Source organism: Pezoporus occidentalis, unplaced genomic scaffold, assembly GCF_034315485.1.
Source record: "Pezoporus occidentalis ecotype Australia unplaced genomic scaffold, CSIRO_AGI_Poc_V1 ctg225, whole genome shotgun sequence".
NCBI classification, from domain to species: domain Eukaryota; kingdom Metazoa; phylum Chordata; class Aves; order Psittaciformes; family Psittacidae; genus Pezoporus; species Pezoporus occidentalis.
The window spans coordinates 333,859-350,881 of NW_026914128.1; the positions used below are offsets into that span (position 1 = coordinate 333,859).

The 17,023-nt window shown below is 44.6% G+C and overlaps 1 long non-coding RNA gene across 1 annotated transcript in view; it reads right to left on the reverse strand.

Annotated features, from left to right (window-relative positions):
• Nucleotides 1–443: 443 nt before the first annotated feature.
• The window catches only part of LOC134164790 (uncharacterized), a 36,658-nt gene continuing 20,078 nt past the window's right edge, over nt 444–17,023 (reverse strand). The window contains exons 3-4 of the long non-coding RNA XR_009965266.1: nt 1,380–1,452; nt 444–726 (exon numbers count right to left, since the gene is read on the reverse strand). This is a non-coding gene — a long non-coding RNA (uncharacterized LOC134164790). The remainder of the gene's footprint in view (nt 727–1,379; nt 1,453–17,023) is intronic.

Genomic DNA, 17,023 nt, shown 5'->3' on the forward strand with positions numbered 1-17,023 from the left:
TGGGGATCATTATCAAGACTCCCTAAAGCAGGAGGGGAATGGATTCCCCAGTCCAACAGGTAGCCAGAAAAGCCCCCCCCCCGATGTCCGGGATGATATTGAAATATGCTAACATGGAGGGAGTCCACATTTGGGAACAAGTCTGGGACGCTTGCTCCAGAGCCACTGATGGACATCAGCCACGGGCGCAGGGAAGGACTCTGCTTCTGGGCAGGCTAGCTGTGGTAGCTGTCAGCTGGAGACATGGAAAGGGACTCGGTGGGTGGTGAGGAGGAAAACGTGGTGGTGCAGCTTGGCTAGAAGAAATCCCACCTCACTTGGCCCGATTCATTAACCTGAACATCTGTCTGAAGGGAAGAGAACGTTCCGCTGCCTACTGACACCCACTACAGTTGCTTCGTTAGTTCCACAAGGGTTGCGCCCAGATACCTGAGGCCCAGTGCAGCCATCCTTACCTGCAAACAGGCAAGCTTGCTTTGTAATCAGGGGCACTGAGAAGATAAACACATTTCAGTTATCACTTACTTGCATTTCTGTTACTTATTTGGGAGCGCATGAGCAAGAAATACATTTCATATTTGGGTCCAGATGTACACACACCCAAAAGCAGAAGTATGTCCCAGAGTTCCCATTATCAGGTGTTACTCGCTTTTGGATCTGACTATTAACAAAACACGTCGCCAGATGTCAACTAACTGAGAAGAAATGGAGTCCAAGGGGCGCTGACTAGGAAAGAAGAGAGGCAAAACCCCCTCCTGTAAGCACGGGACCTCCTGGTCTCCATCCCAAGTGCAGTTTCTGCCAGCACTGAGGAAGTATCCATTCAATCCCCAAGTTTCCTTGTGGCCCCTAAATCTTTTCTTTATAGGCATAGGAGGGTAAAATAACATGGGCTGTGTTCTCCTGTTCCCATTCACTTAATACGACTACTTCAGTTTTACCAAGTACCGAAAGCTTTCCAAACCTGCCTGGCTGGCCTGTAAGAAAAGGCCTTCCAACTCTGAGCCTTTCCATTCAGAGCCAAGCCCCAAGACTCAACCCAAGCCCAATTTGCCAATCGATTTCAGGCTCTGTATGAAAATATTTCCACTAGTGTAATTATGGTCCTAATAGAATCAGCTGCCTGGTGATGGTTTTCAATACAGTATTGTTGTGAGGGTGTCCACGGAGGACTGATTAAGATGCTGATGTGGTAGATGCCCTGGCAAAGGGAGAACAACTACCAGTTGCATTTGTTAACAGGATATGTTCTTTCGTCCATAGAAAGTCGTTCAGTTTCTTGCAACCACCAAGTGACTGCAGATTGAAGACTAGCTAAGTTAACACTGTAAGTAAGTTAACACTGTAAGTAAGTTAACACTGCAAGTAAGGTGACCTACTCAATGAAATGCCAGTAGATAGGGTCACTGATCTCCGGCTGGAAGCATACACAGCTCTGCTAGTGATAAGGGACTGGAACTAAAATAGAGCTGTCAGGAACTGTGAGGCAAGGTAAAGCATGCCCATCTCGCTCTGGACAGAGGTTTTAGTTAAAGATATTAAAGATACCATTAAAGATGTCGTTAAAGATATCTGTGAGGAGACTTCGTATTTACTTTAGGCAATCTTTCCCTGCACTTGACTTCCCTCAGTGAAAATGCTACCCTGAAAACATTACTCTGATCTTCCTTATCACAGTATTTCATGCTCCTACTTGAACACGTCATTTTTTTTGCCCTATCTGCCTTGCATGTGGGGATTAGCTTGTCCCCTTCCTCTGTGCAACAACCTTTCCTATCCTTGAATACTGTTTATCACAACACCAGTCAGTCTTTCTTCCCTGTGCTAACAGGTGGTGGAAATGCTCAGTTAACAGGAAGATGCTGAGCTGCCTTCCTATCAGCCCACCCTCAGTCTTCACTGAGATAAGCCGGATTTGGAGCTCTGGTGGATTTTGACGAGCGCAACAGCCCCTTGAGGGACTTCCCAAGACAAAGCACTTCTGAAGCTGTTCTAATTTATCTTGAGGAGAAAACTGGGTAGCGGGTAATCAGTGTGGGGGGCATACAAAGATAGCGGGGCTGCTCCTCCCGTGCCTCTGGTGTGTGCTGCACACTGCTTTGGAAACCCAGAGGATAAGCGCCGACTTGGCACGCTCTGCCCAAAGAAGCAGTCGTGATACCCAAGGACTGTAGCTGTGAGGTACCAGCCAGATGTTCTTCACGGTTTTCTTGCAGGCTATTTAACTGTTCCGTTAATTTTCCCATTGTATCTGTAAGATGAACCATATATCTGTTTAAAAAGGAAATAGCAATATAGAACTTACTTTTCAGACATTGCCAGAATAAAACAGTGTCTGAAGACTTGACAGGCTTGAAATTCAGTGTTAACACATTCACGGAGGATGTGAAAATGGTGATCATACCAGGAAAAGTGTGTATTAATGAGAGCATATCTCTATCCATTCTTAAACATTTTCCTGAATGTATTATTTAAAGATTGTGGGTTAGACTCACTGATGTATCTTGGCTGCTTTGTGCAGCTCCAGTGATGCAAAACAGCTACAAACCAATTTAATTGGTTGGTTAACCTCAGTTTATGACTTCTTTGTGCTTCTGCAGGGGTGGAAGATAGCCAAGCTGTATCTGGTTCTCAGTCTCTTATTAATCAAAGGTATCCATTTGCCTCCCACTAAGGCATTTTGCGTGCTCTATAATACACCTTAATCATCATATATTTTACTTATATTCTGGTACCTAATAATTCTGATTTATAGCAAGCTTCAGCCTTAATTTTACAAAGTGGTGGAGACTATTCATTTATATACCAGTAGGTATACAGGAGAAAGACATGAAAGGAGCACACAACCTCTGCCTGAGAAAGCCTTTTAGATGGCACTATTCATTGAAACAGTATGTTTAAAAGTAATTTCAGCAGATGTGTGTGGAAAGCCACCCACTAAGCACTTGCTCTTTGTGTGTATGTGAAGGCATAACCGTACTGCTCCTGAAAAAGAAGAAAAAGAAGAAAAAACCCCAGATTTCACAGATAACATCTTTCTTACCGAGTAGGCTTCCCATCAGCTATAAAGAATAAAGATGCACCAGATGTAGGAATAGATCCATGTTAGTGGGAGCCTGTAACAGAAAAACGCACTCATCTGAAATAAGCCATTGTGTGCACGCTGAAGCCTGGAGAGCTGTGGATGTCCAGGCTTTCTTCCTACGCACAGCTGCAAAGATAACGCTGTCTACTGTTCAGGGCTCCGTGGGGAATTCCTCGTAACAGTCCTGTTCTTTCAATTCTCATTAGGGTTTACATCCCCTTTTCAATGGATGGTCGACCCACTAGCTGGGTCAACTGCTGGCATAAATCCCATCATCAGTTGTAATTTTAAGTTGACAATACCATTCTTACAGTGAGAGAGCGTGTTGGGGCTTCACAGTGAGCCTGGCTGGACCATTTTCCCTTTCTCTGTCCCTATACCGCATGAAAGAGTTCTTCCATTCTTACCTTCAGCTGCTAAAATTTCTGTGGTGATGATGACAGAACTGTACCATGCACTTAAATAATGACAACGACAGGATACCCTCAAGCTGAAAAAGCTTTGAAGAAGCGATACACATGCACAGGCCTTTATCTGAAGCTTATTAAAATCACTGGGAGGTTTCTCCATCCACTTTAGCAGGCTTTGGATCTGGCCTTGAATTATTTATTAATGACTAAAGCAGGCAGCGCACTTTTCCCAGCTGAGACAAACCTTCTGAACCTGCCAATTAGAAACTGCACAGGGATGGCACCTTCTGGTTTCTTTCAGGAGCCGCTGCTCTTACAAAGAGAGCATCCTAGCCTGTAGCATTCAGACTTTCCACAACTTAAACTGAGTGTCACATTAAAAACAGTTTTCAGGTCACCCAAGCTGTGGGGGTAGATGTCTCTGGAGATCAATTCTGCCCAGCTGTGCTTCTCTAGATTCCACCGCTGTGCCTGGAGACTTGCAGCACAAACTCTTTGCTAGACTTCCTCAACTACAGAAGGGTTTCTAAGGATTTCTTACGAGACACCGTACTTTGGGCTGTGCAGCTCAAGCCACATAAAGTTTAGCAGGGAAGATGGGTGCTTCGACATAAGAGTGAAGAATAAAGCTTGTCTGACAGTATTAATGGCCAGAACTTCAATCCTGTAAGAGGGGGATTTGAACAGGTTTAAGCTTTGCAGTCTACCTCTGAGCTAAAATAAGGGTTGTCTCCCCCAGCTTCTGATGAGGGTACCTATACGATTTTAACTGGAGCAGTGCAGGCTTCATCCTTGCACTGGCCTCCCTCTATGCGAGAAACAGAAGCGAAGTCCACACGGAGACCACAGACCAGATTTTCCTGTCAGTAGCACTGATTTCAGTGGAGATGCTGCTGCAAAAGCAGCATGCTCAACTTACTTGGAAGAAGGTGGTGGAAGTGAGAAGAGAGTTGGATTCAACCTTCTCCAAGAAAACATGCAGAATGTTTGGTATCTGAAAGTGTGCTACAGAAGAAGGGCTTGCTGCTGGGACCGGTATAAATCTTCGCCCTTTGAAACGCGAGAGACTACTAAAAGTCAGCTTTAAAACCTGTTTTGATTATCTTAGTGCATTCAATAGTTTTATCGTTTTCTGTTGTTATTCTAACAAAGATCAAGTAGCCCGTTATTCCACAGATGGAGTGCTTTGAAGAGCTCTGGACTGTAGTCTCTGTGGAATTATTAGGTGTTGCCCTGAAAGCTTGTGGATGGAGAAATCTGTCAGCCTACGAAAGCTATGGAATAAATACATCAGCAGGAGTGAAACAAAGGCTCAAATGGAAAGAAGGGGGAAGCAAAGAGAATTCCTTTTCATTCACCAGCTATTTAAATACGATTGGATTTAAATGACTACTAATTTTTTCCAAGTTAATTACCCCTGCATAGACTGAAATCCTCCATTTGAGTCATTCATGCTGAGGCTTAGCATCTGCTACTGGACCGTGTAGCAAAATCAAACAGCCCATAAACCACCTGCAATAACCTCACAGCAGCTTTTGCACCCTTGCTCCCCATCAGAGGGCCGCTTGGATGAGAATGGGAGCTGCATTTTTTCATACTATCCCAGGAGTGCTTGGGATTTTGAGCAATGCTTCATCTGTATGACCAGGATGGTCAAAGAGTCGTTAGAGGAGGACATCCTCTCTGTATTCTCGGCCACAGCCTCTTCAGTGTCCCAGATATTTGGCTGTCTCTGTGGTGGATGACATTTAAAGAGCTGTTCTATATGCTCCAAGAACTGAGACTGGGTAGAAAGGAATTATTTCAAGCATATGACAACTGGTGGGCTGCTTTTATTGATATCCAAATCTGAGATTTTTCTGGACAAGAGCTGAAATCTCCACCCCAAATATCCTTGAGTTTGGGGAAACTCCACTGTGGATAGGGGAGTTTATCCCACTCCTGACTGTGAATAACACTGGAAAAATCAAACTCACTGATCTAAAAGTACCACCACGTTTACAGCTGGCTGAACTGGACTCCTCGCTTAACGCCTTCATTTGGGCAACACCTCAGATGCCAGGTGGGGCTGTCTTTTACATAAGCAACTGTATTTAAAATCAGAGAAACCCAGAATGGTTTGGGTTGGAAAGGACCTCAACATCACCCAGTTCCTGGTGGATGCCCCACACTAAACCATGTCACCCAAGGCTCCGTCCAACGTGGCCTTGAGCACTGCCAGGGATGGGGCAGCCACAGCCTCTCTGGGCACCCTGTGCCAGCGCCTCAGCACCCTCACGGGGAAGAGCTTCTGCCTTAGATCTAACCTGAACTTGCCCGGTTTCAGTTTGAGCTGCTGCTCCATCCAGCTCCACTTAGTTTATGATTTGCTGCCAGTGAAGCTGTGTCAGCCTGTGGTGCTGCTCTCAGGTTGACAGGGACAGACCATTCCCTATGGGAACAGCGCTACGCACGGCAAGGCATGCACTGACTTAGCAAACCTGACAAAGAGAAAATGCTAGCCGCCTGGCAGGATTTTCAATGAAATGGCAGTAAATGGTCTACTTTCCATTCACGGCCTCAGTTGGAATTCACGGGGCATTAATCATTTTGTTGGCAGGTCAGCAAAGCACTCCTTAATATTGTGACACGATTGTGTTGATTTAAGAGGAAACGGCCTGCAAATCAGATAAGACCTCTTCTAATGACTGACCACATGTGTACGGGAGAAGTGACAAGGAAGCTGGAATTGGTTTTTCCTATGTCTACGCTGGCCATGCACACAGCATCTCTTCCACTGGAGGTGTCCGTCTATAAGGCTAAACAGAAGTCCTCACTCGTGAAACATTATGGGAGGTAATCTAAAGAAAAGGGCTTACACAGCTGCCCACCGGTGGTTCTCAGATTCTTTTCCTCCCTGTGCTACAGTATTATAAAACTATGGATTTTATTGAAGATTTCTTTAAAAACAAACCCTGGGCCTTGAGCTCTGATGCTCCTCGTAACTTCTACGCACCCCCGATAATGAGTATGTAAGTGCAAACCACACAAATTCCTGTTTCTGATGGTTTTGGAGCTCTACCTCAGTGCAAAATACAGCTGAGAAAACACTTCCAGAAAACCTGGCATTCAACCGACCATAACAAGTTCAAGTGTCCTTAACCAAGCCTAAATTGTTGGGCTAGGATGGGTCCCTGGGCCTAAACCTATGTGTCCAGCCCTCCATCAATACGGTTCAGCCAGTTTAACCACTCTGTAACTGAGACATGAAGCATACAGATTCCAAAAGCCATTTCAGCCGGACTGGAAAATCCATATGAACACAGGTTAAGTGGAATTCTTTAACTGCGCATTGAAATGCAGGCAAGGGCATGGTCGAAAGTCAAGAAGCTGCCTTCTGTACTCGAGCACGGCCTTGCTGTACATGGGGGAGAGAGGGAAGATGGGATTTTAACATGGGAATGGGGGCCAGAGTTAACTGACAGAATACAAGCTCTGCAGTTTTCTCCCCCCCCCGCCATACATTTGTACTAGCATAAGCATGAGCTCACACGTGCACATGCTGACAAGCACAACTAACTGGAGCGTCTGACGAGGTTTATGGAGAAAGGGAATACTTCATCTCCACTGTAATTTACACTTTTTTAGGGGAAGAATGCCCTTTTATAAGCTCCACATAGCTCAAAGGGTTGATGATGGACTCACCAACGGGTGCTCCCCCACGTCCATGGCTCCTGGCTGCATTTACCATGCACAGAGGAAAACACGATACACTTAATAAAAGAATCACAGGGCTTTTGTTTCCACAGAGAACTCCTGGCTTGACTGGTCAAACAGCTTCCAGAGATGTCAGCAGTCGCAGAACCCTTTCATATGCTGAAAATACGAACCCACACCATTCCAGGCAGCATTTGTGTTAGCAATGGAATTTTTAAATAGGAATAATTAGCTTTGCTGGCCATGGTTGTCACATCTGGCATAAATTTGCCCCATTGAACCCTATGTTTCGAAAACAAAGAATCTGAATCGAGGTTCCAGATCGTGCTTGTTACTGATCTTTGCAAGCCTAATCCATTCTTAGGAACAACGCCTCTGTGGTGTTTTCTTCCCCAAAGGATATAGCATGGGTGCAACCCAAGCTTTATTGCGCTTAATCTGAAGCAGAAGGCTGAGCTGATTGTTTTAAAAGGCATGCTGTTTCTTGAAAGTGATTTTCTTCCTGTCTTCATGCTGCCCTGATAAGAAGTTATAAGTGGAACTCTTTAATGCTTTAGGCTGGACTGGTACGGAAGGCAGCGTGCATCTGAGAGCTACGCAGCCCAAGGTTAAGCCAGTTGATGTATTAACAGTAAAGGCTGCAAAAAAATCACCCTTTCACTTTGAAGCATACATACCACAGCTTTCAATTGCTGAAAACACGCGTGGGGTGAAATTCTGCCTGGCTTATAAAGGTGCTAAACAGGAGCAGAGGAAAAGACCTCATGCTCTTTCAGCACAGGGACCTGGGCTCTGCAGTGCTCTTGAAGCCCAAAGCACCGGGAGGGCAGGGATGAAGAGATGTCCCCTGCACCCTCCCAAAGGATGCCTCTGCCCAACGTGCCAGCGTAGCCTCAATCAGATTCTCTCCCCACCTCTATCTTCTGACCAGTGCCCCCAGTTATGCTGCAGGGCACCCAAGTATGAGCAAGTCTCAGCTCTCAGGCTGTTTCCTCTTAAATCAACACAGCAGCAGTGTGCTCCTTTATTCCCTTCCACTTATGTGGGCAGTCCATTTGCCGCTGTTATAGCAGCCTCACCACAGCTGCAGCCCTAACTAGCTGCCCTGCACACTGGTTATTCCAGGGACTGGGTTTGCCTCCGAGTTGTTGGTGTGTAGTAAATAACGGGGTAGCTAATGCGTAGACAGGTCTTCAGTCTGTGCTGGATGTGAGACAGCAAGGAGGGAGCTGGCTTTAAGGGACATTCCTGGCTCATTCCAAACTCCCAGCGACCCAACCGCATCTGCGTTGCTGCAGTGAATGATCCTCCCTATTGATCTGCCTGTAATCAGTTCTCTCTACTAGGCAAATACAGGTACTATAAAACCTAATTAGGTGTTTTTACTGTTTAAATAGATTTGTCACTAAAGATGTGCTCTCTGTCCAACAGACAATATTTGCAAGTCATAAAAATCTCCTTTTGGTGATAAAAATGTCATTTCACATAATACTCTTATTTTTTAACCAGCAAAAGCAGACAGAGCAATCTTCGCAAACACTGGATTAGTGGCCTCCCTCGACTATCAGCAACTAATGTCACCCAGTGTCATAAGCCAGATAAGCAGGCAGATACTAAAGTAATTTCACCAGCTGTCTTAGAAATCATTATTGCTTCTCAAGCCAGTAATCAGGTCTGTTTCTATTTCTAATCCAATAACATGCATAACTGACGTTAAGTTTGTAGATGCCAGGTAATCTGTTAAATTCTTGGCATCCCATGGCTTCATGCTTAGATAGCCAAAGTGACTCTAATGTATCTTGATTATGCCTTCATTATAGCATGTCAGAATCTCAGCAATTAAAGAGCAGCACTGAAATGAGGGTACTGAAATCACATCTGCAACCCGTGTGCATGTCCCTCCCCACGGACCTGCCATCCTTACTACATTTTCAACAAGGTTAAGTGCCCAATTACATATTCATGGAAATCAGACATGAGAACGTGAAGTATCGACCAGCAGAGTCTCAAGCCCATATTTACATTAGTTTTTTAATTACTTTTCATGCTAAATCAGGTGAAATTTTTCATCCTTCTTTTGTGCTTCATTTCATTGCCAGCAGCTCCAAGTTGCAAGGGAAGACGTAACTGATCTTTATTCCTTGTGTCCAAGCAGTTGAAGACAGGAATTAAGATAACCAAACTTAATCAAGTCTGATTTATCCACAGTTATACACTTTCTGTCACTTCTCCTGACATATCTTGGTTTTAGCCCTTGGGATATATAAAGCCAAACCTTAGGAGGAGAACAGAAAGCCAGCACTGTCCTTTACAACCCCAGACCAAATTCCCAATGATTAGCCAGCTCTAAGCAGGGGCAGATGAAACCTCACTGTTGCCTGCTGGATACATCCCTGGTGTCTTAGGAATCCACTTCTTGGAAACAGCAGTGAACAACAAGCACTGAATGGAGGTGGCCAGGAAAAGCGATGGAGTTAAAAGGCTCCGAGAACACGATGAAGTTATCCAGGCTTTCGATAGCTGGGATCGAATACGTTCTGAAGCAAGCTGCAAAGCAAGAGGAAATTCCAGTAAATCATTTACTTAATGAGATCAATGTGCAACAGATCTTCTTTTCTCTCCTGCAAAGTTAATATTAGTATTCTGTTATCATCCTTTTCTCTCTCTCCCCCCCGCCCCCATTTGCCAGGTTTTCATGTGAGATGCCAGCAGGGCCTGGTGCAGCAACTTCTTTCTTCTCATGAACACTTCCCTGCTGAAAAACACAGCCTCTTCACAGCTGTGGCCAACCTTACTCCTGTCAGCTCCCCCGGTCAGCTCAGATGGAGCCAGGACTATCAAACCCTCCAGATTCCCAATTTGATGCCATTCCTACCACTAAAAGCTTCAGAGGCACTTTACTTATTTAGCTGATATTTGTGTTTTGTAACAAAACGTTATGGGATTTCACCCCCGTGGAACAGGCTCAGTGCTTTTGCTTATTACCACAATTTGGAAGGAACCTCTCCTGAAATCCTGAGCTATTTCACATACGTACAATTGAGCCTCCTGGCCACTGCACTGGAGTCGGTGGAATTATAGCTCCCTCGCCCAGTTAAAGCTGCTCCACGTTGGTGGACAAATTCAAACCTTGTGTCGGCGAGCATGGTTTCAACCACATTTGTGGAGGTTGCAGAGTCTCAGATTCCAGCCACGCTTTTGAAAGCGCAGGCAGAGGAGAGAAACCCTGTTAATGCCACCGGTAAGGGAAAAAGAGTAACGTGAGCTCAAATGTTGTTAGACACCAGAGAATCCGCATGGAAGAGAGCCCAAATACATGCTCCAACCACCTGAAAAACTAAAGGACAAAGGTCTGTAAAACTTCGCAGGAGAATTTACAGGAAATCAGGGCTCTTTGGTCCCAGTGTTCTCCAAACTACCTGTTTATAGGCTCAATTTTCTACGCACACCCTCCATAACAATAGCCAAACCAGTATCGCTCTGCAGTCAGGGACACATGAGGACCACAGGCACTTTTGCACAGCAGCTCTGGACAGCATCACCCATTCCCCCTGTGTCCCCCTGCATGCTGTACTGCTTTGGAAACCAAGTGCTACACATGAGAAGCTGCACAACTGAAAAGAAACCTTTTCTGTTGATGATCAACTTCGCGATTGCATCCCACACAGATTCTTGTTACTCCCTTTGGAAGACGTTTGTACCTGATTAGTCTGGTCAGCCATCTAGCGTTATCCATCAGGCACTGGGAAAGGAATAAGCTGACCGTGCCAAACAATTGATGCTTGTTAAGTTCAAGAAAAGCTTCCTAAGCGTAAGTTGGACCAGTCTGATTACTGTCATCCTTCCTGCACCTTCAGGTTCACGCACTGCAAGTAAAATTAGATGGTGGGAGGTTTGTGCCCGTGTATGCCCATACATGTTTTCACTTGGCACCTAGGACAAAGAAGCAGTAAGATAGGGGAAGAGGCTCACACCATCATCCCACAGACCCCTGAAGCTGGCGAGGGCTTGTGCTGCCCTGAAAAGAAACCACATTGCCAGCTCCCAGCAAAGGAAGGGAGCCTCACAGGGGGAATGACAGAGGGAGGGTGCCATTCTGCTTTATTCTGGCTTCAAAAGCTTGTGGAGCTGAAGCCCGATGGTATTTGCAGAGGTCCCAAAGCTCACAGCTGAAAAGAGACAAGTGGTTTGAGGCTGCCTGAATATATACCCTATAAAGACAAAACCTAAAGGAATAAGTCAGTAAATGAGCAAAATATACTTGAATATAAAAGCTCTTCAGGTCTTTTGTTTCCATTTTCTTACCCTTAGAAAGCTTCTGTGGTTATTTTTATCGCCTCACTGAAACCTCTCAGAAATGGAACAACGTGCAAGCATTTGGAGGCTTTGCTTCCTGTTTGTTTATTCATCATTTAGTGTAATCCCAGACTGACTTGAAAAATCCAGCTTTTAAATACAAGGTTGAGTTACCTAATACATTAGCTTAAAAATGACAGAGTGAAAACACATCTGCTCCATGAGAAAGAAAGAAAAAATGAGACGCTTTTCTTTTGGAAATACACTTTCTAGGACAAATTCAAACCAATGGAATCAGGTGAAATTATGGTACTGTAGGTACGTCAAAGACAGTGGGATAAGCCATGGGATGGAACTGCAGGAGCAGCTAATTATTTGCTCTTAAGGAAACCCATTGTTTCCTGTTCTTCATGAGCCAGCCTTCAGGAAATGGGTGCAGAGAAGGGAGAAGGGAGGAAGAAATGGAGTATTCTGGAAGCTCTTGGTGCTCTTTCTGCGGCTCAGACACTGAATGGATTCCATAAGTGAGACTCTGTCAGCGTGCCAAATCTACGTGGTCTTCTATCTTTAAAAGAAATGCCTTTGATTTTCACAGGCTCCAGCCCAGCCTGGGACTTGGGTTTAAAAAAAAGAGGCATGTCCTGCTGCTACAGGAAATATTTTTCTCAACACCACTGTATTTTATTTATTTTAATCATATTGAAAAAAGAATCCTATGGAAATCCCCGCAGTGCAGTTGCACACAGCCCAAAAAGAGTTCATTTCACCTCCTCACAGGAGAAAAGCTCACAGGATTAACACATTTGGAAACGATGTGAAAATGCAAAATGGACTTACGCTCTCTTGCGGAGTTCCAAGTATTGAATGCAGTTGGATATGGAGCTATCAGCTCTCCTCACATGTGGAGGAAGACCATACAACATCCTGAATGCAGGGACAGGCTTATTTTATACTGCATTACAGAGGGTACTGCTTCTTTTTTTTTAGGAGAGAAACTTATTAAGGCAATTCCAGGCAAGCTTGAGAATTAGGTATTGGGCTAAACTCTAATCTCCATCACCACGCACTGACAGCATTCAGGCCTGAAGAGTTTAATCATCTTTATCTCTTACACTGGGCCGAGTTCAGATTCAGAAAGCCCTTTTCTGCAGACGCAAACTTTTGAGCTAAGATCTACAGTGAAAGGTTTGGGTTTCTTTTAATACACCACCCCTATTGGGTTTCTTACAAGACATCCGCAAGAAACCCCAGTTCGCTGTTATTAATAAAGAGAAAATAGTACCAGGCAACCATCATTATTGAAGTGTGCTGGGCTACTGAAGTACGGGGCTGCAGCAACAGAAAGCTGCTGCAGAAAACTATAGCGATAATCAGTAGCTTATAGGGAATGCACTTCAATCAGTGCTGTAGCTACACATAAAATGCGAAGGAAGAGACAAAAGAAAGGATTATTGGTATTTTCATTGGTGATGCGTGCCCTGTTTTGTGCCCTGCGGATTTGCATCAGGTAATCCTGTGCTTCACCAAGTCCTTCACTGCACGGGTACAAAGTTACCAGCAAGAGCGGCCCTCATTTAATCCTGGCAGCAAACTAAGACATCTCACTCCAGATCTAGAGAAATGCCTCCTGACTGCAGGAGGCCAACCAGACCATCAACCCAGTTCTCCACAGGGAATTCAAATGGAGAAAAGGGGAGAAAAGAGATACTAAGCAGCCAGCCTGCATTGCTCCTTTGTTTACTGTAAGCTGCAGAAACAGAGATGACTGGATGAACCTTTGGGTTTTGTTATCTACTCTCTAGGAAGTCCTTGTTTTCGTGGGTCAAAAAATCTCTTCTGACAGGGTCCATTCAACTGATAATCATCAGTGTGGGCCTCAGTAAGCCATGGGGTATCTTAAAACCTAAAGGGACGCTTAGCACATTCTGAAAGGCTCAGCCGTCAGGAACCGGTTTTGGCAAATGTCACTTAGGTCTCCCAGATTATCCAGGCTGATCCTGGTTCTGAAAATGAGATGTTTAAGAGGTCCAAAGAAATCATGTTTATCCTTTTCAGGGTTGTACTGATTTCAGAAGGCAAAGCTACTGCAAAACACCAGCTACTTTCGCTGCACCAGATACTGCAGTTCGTTTCAGGCACTGCACATGAGGGAGGTGATGATCCAGCCAAAATGGAGCCTGGGGCAAAAGAATGGAGAGAAATACTGCCAGGAATCTCTGCTCAGCATATTTGCTTCATTTTCTTTGCTACCTTTGAAACTGTCACATCCTTAAGTTGATTTTAAGTGAAATACGCAATGAAATATGTTTAAATTTAATGAAGAAACCTCTCATGGAGGTGAAACGACTTCCTAATTACATTTTATGTTCTTGTGGTCCTCGAGCTTTTCATTTTCTACAAATGGAAGATTTATATGCGTTCACATGACAGCTCTAGCTCAGCAAGGAGTGACCACGGCTGCCAGAGAGACTTTAGATACACGGGGCAAGGCAGTACTGCATATTGAATAGAACTAGGTGCAAAGTGATGGTTCTTTTTTCGCTGTTTATTGCTAAGCCAACCTGCTATAAAACATTGATCTCTCAGATACAGGAGACACATGACTCCCATGCCACTCGGTCCAGCAGGCTTAACCTGCTGAACCCAAAGTGCTAAAAGGACTTCAAATGTAATCATTAGTAGGTTTGTGCAAGCAGCTGGTAAAACAAGACTTCCAGGCAGTCAGGGTGCTTTAATTTATTTCTTAATCCTGCCAAATCAGCAGAAAAACATTTTAACTTGGCTCCACTTGGCAGACAAAAGGTAGGATTGCAACAGGGCGGCACAGGGGAGCGCATCTGTGCAGGTGGGAAATGATAAACTCTGCGCAGCGATGGCGATCAGCTCGCAGGTCCCCATTTTTAATGCTGCTCTGGAAGAAAGCAGAAGAAATTCTATACCTCGTTTTGGCTCAACCCTGCTAGAAATAAACTGCCGCTCTGTGCTCAGCCTCTCCAGCCTCCGTTACATCCAGCGCATTGTACTGAGACAAAAGAGATCGGGGAACTTCCCCTTCTTCCCTCCCCATCCAACCCAGAGCTCATTTATCAGCAAGAGTTATTGCCCTAACAGGCAACTTACAAGTCACCCATTTGTAGCTGCTCCCTTTCCACATTAAGGGAAAACGTCGCAACGGGCAGCCTTTACAACCAGGTTTCCCATTGTTTAAGCTTGACCCTGGCAGTGTTTGCACACAGGATGTCAGGGTAAACGATAAGGACTGCGCCTTTAAGGGCAAACAAAACCTACCATCCACAGAAATCAAATTCATCCTTTTCTTTCCTCGGTTGGTACTTGCTTTCCAGATTTTGGGGGATACTGGAACACATCCCCATCCTGGTTTCTTGTCAGCTCACCACTAAGTGAAGAGCGAGATCTGCAGTGCTCATTAACTAGAGGCATTGAGTAGGCTGCAGTGATTGCTGTACGAACACACAGCACACGCTTATTTTCATGATCTCATTTAGATGATCTGTTTAATTGAATGCGATCTACAGACTTGATCTCTTGCCATGTAGCGCACACAGGAAATCCTGGAATAACATCCAAGGGCTGCATTGGACTGAAAGTGAAAACCCTGGGTTCAACAGGCTGCCAAATCTCTTAAAGAAGCAGAAACTCATAAAAAGAAAAGCCCTTAGTGCCCTTATGTCATAATGCGCAGCTCTGGCTGACTGCACTGCTATTACCTGACCTGCAACTTGAATTAATGCTCGTGAACTAAATAAACTAGCCATCGACTGACTGGCGCATAAAAAGAACCTAACGAAGCAAAATGCAATGGCTTTTAAAGAAAACTTAGAAGAGAAATAAGAGGGAGGATGTGAGAATCAACATGCTGAAAGTACACGCTAGAAAGCTTTTGTTATAACCCTGCACCAAAATGTTACCGAGAACCTCCAAGCTATTTGCCTTCGACATTATAAAAGCCCTGACCAAAGCGCATGTCACGCTTTTAATGCCATCTGCTATGAAAGCCAAACTTGGAGTGAGGTTTAAGTGCCAGAATTTCCTGAGTGAGGGCAGAATTCACGGGTGCAGGTTTATGAAGCCTCATCCGCTGCACTCTGTGTTTTGCTCAGTTGGCAAACAGAGGTGTTTTCCAGTTTCAAATCCACAAGGATCTGGCAGTCAAGTCATGTCTCACCATCTCATGTACTGAACAAGCACACTGCAAACCCATGTGGGCTTTCCGATGTTGCTGGAGGCATATTCTAACCGCAACCCATGTTACAGAGATGGAGCCAGTGGTGTAATTTGGCTTCTTATCTTTACTGTCAGCGATGATGTGTGAAGTGAAAAGAGCTCATGGACAGTTTGGGGAGGTTTTAGTTTGGGAAAACATCTTTCAGCTGAAAAGGGAGTAAATCTAGTGAGTATTCAGTGGGAAACAGTAAATACAGACTCGCATGAAGTGATTATTACAGTAACTTTCCAAGGACAGAATTGCTCTTCCAGGTAGTGTCATCTGCAGGTACCAAAACCTACTCACAGGGTTGCCTGAACAGCTTCATTTATAGATGAAAAGCCACAAGCCACCCACCATATAAAGCAAACTTTGCATACCTGGAAAATACACTCAATACAAGACTCCTGTGCTGGTTATCAGGATTTCAGGCTCCACAAAAATTTGCTGATGTTATCCAAATGCAGGTTCATTACCTACCAGAACAATCAGCTACTCAGTAAGGACCAGACACAAACTAACCGCAGAGAAACTGGTATACAGGGGAATGGAATACAAAGAGCTATAAATCCATTCTATGTAGAACATCTGAATTCTAAGCATACACTTGCTATATGTGTATATATACACTTGTATGTATATATGTATATACACTAAAATATACTTGCTCAAAATATACTTTTTAGCAGTTCATTTTTCTAGTTCAATCCTCCTTTTTTCATTGTATAACGAGGAGCTACTACGGAATTGCCACCTTCTGCTTCCCTAGGAGCCATCCATTTGGGAGTGTATTTACGCAGAAGTTGCTCTGGCACATTTTTGTCATTACAAAAGTAACTATGAAGGGGAAAGAGTGGAACTGCAAACGTGAACCACTTCAGACACCTAACTTCATGCTCTAAGTACTACTTTATATAGATCCATAATTACCTCCCAGCACAGAACCTCCCTGGACCCCTGTGTCCCCAGGAGATTGCTTTTACCGTAGCACACTGATGCTCAGCTCACACCTGAGCTTGTGCCTGCTACACCTCTGGAAGAGGAGAACAAACCCATCAGCCGCTCTCTGCTGCAGTGCCCGTGGGTTGGTTTTGTGCTTATGTCAAGCTAGCATCCTGAGAGGAGACTGCCGATGTTTTCACGGGCAGCTACTGCAGCAGTTATTCAGATCAGCTCTGTTTCTCAATCTCTGGAATGTTTTATATTGGCACCTGAAAATGGCTTTTAATAGATCAAGTGCAGTGGGTCTGCTTTTCTCTAAGAAAGAAGAGAGAGGAGGAACTAGAACAGGAGCTGCTGAGTGATATGACA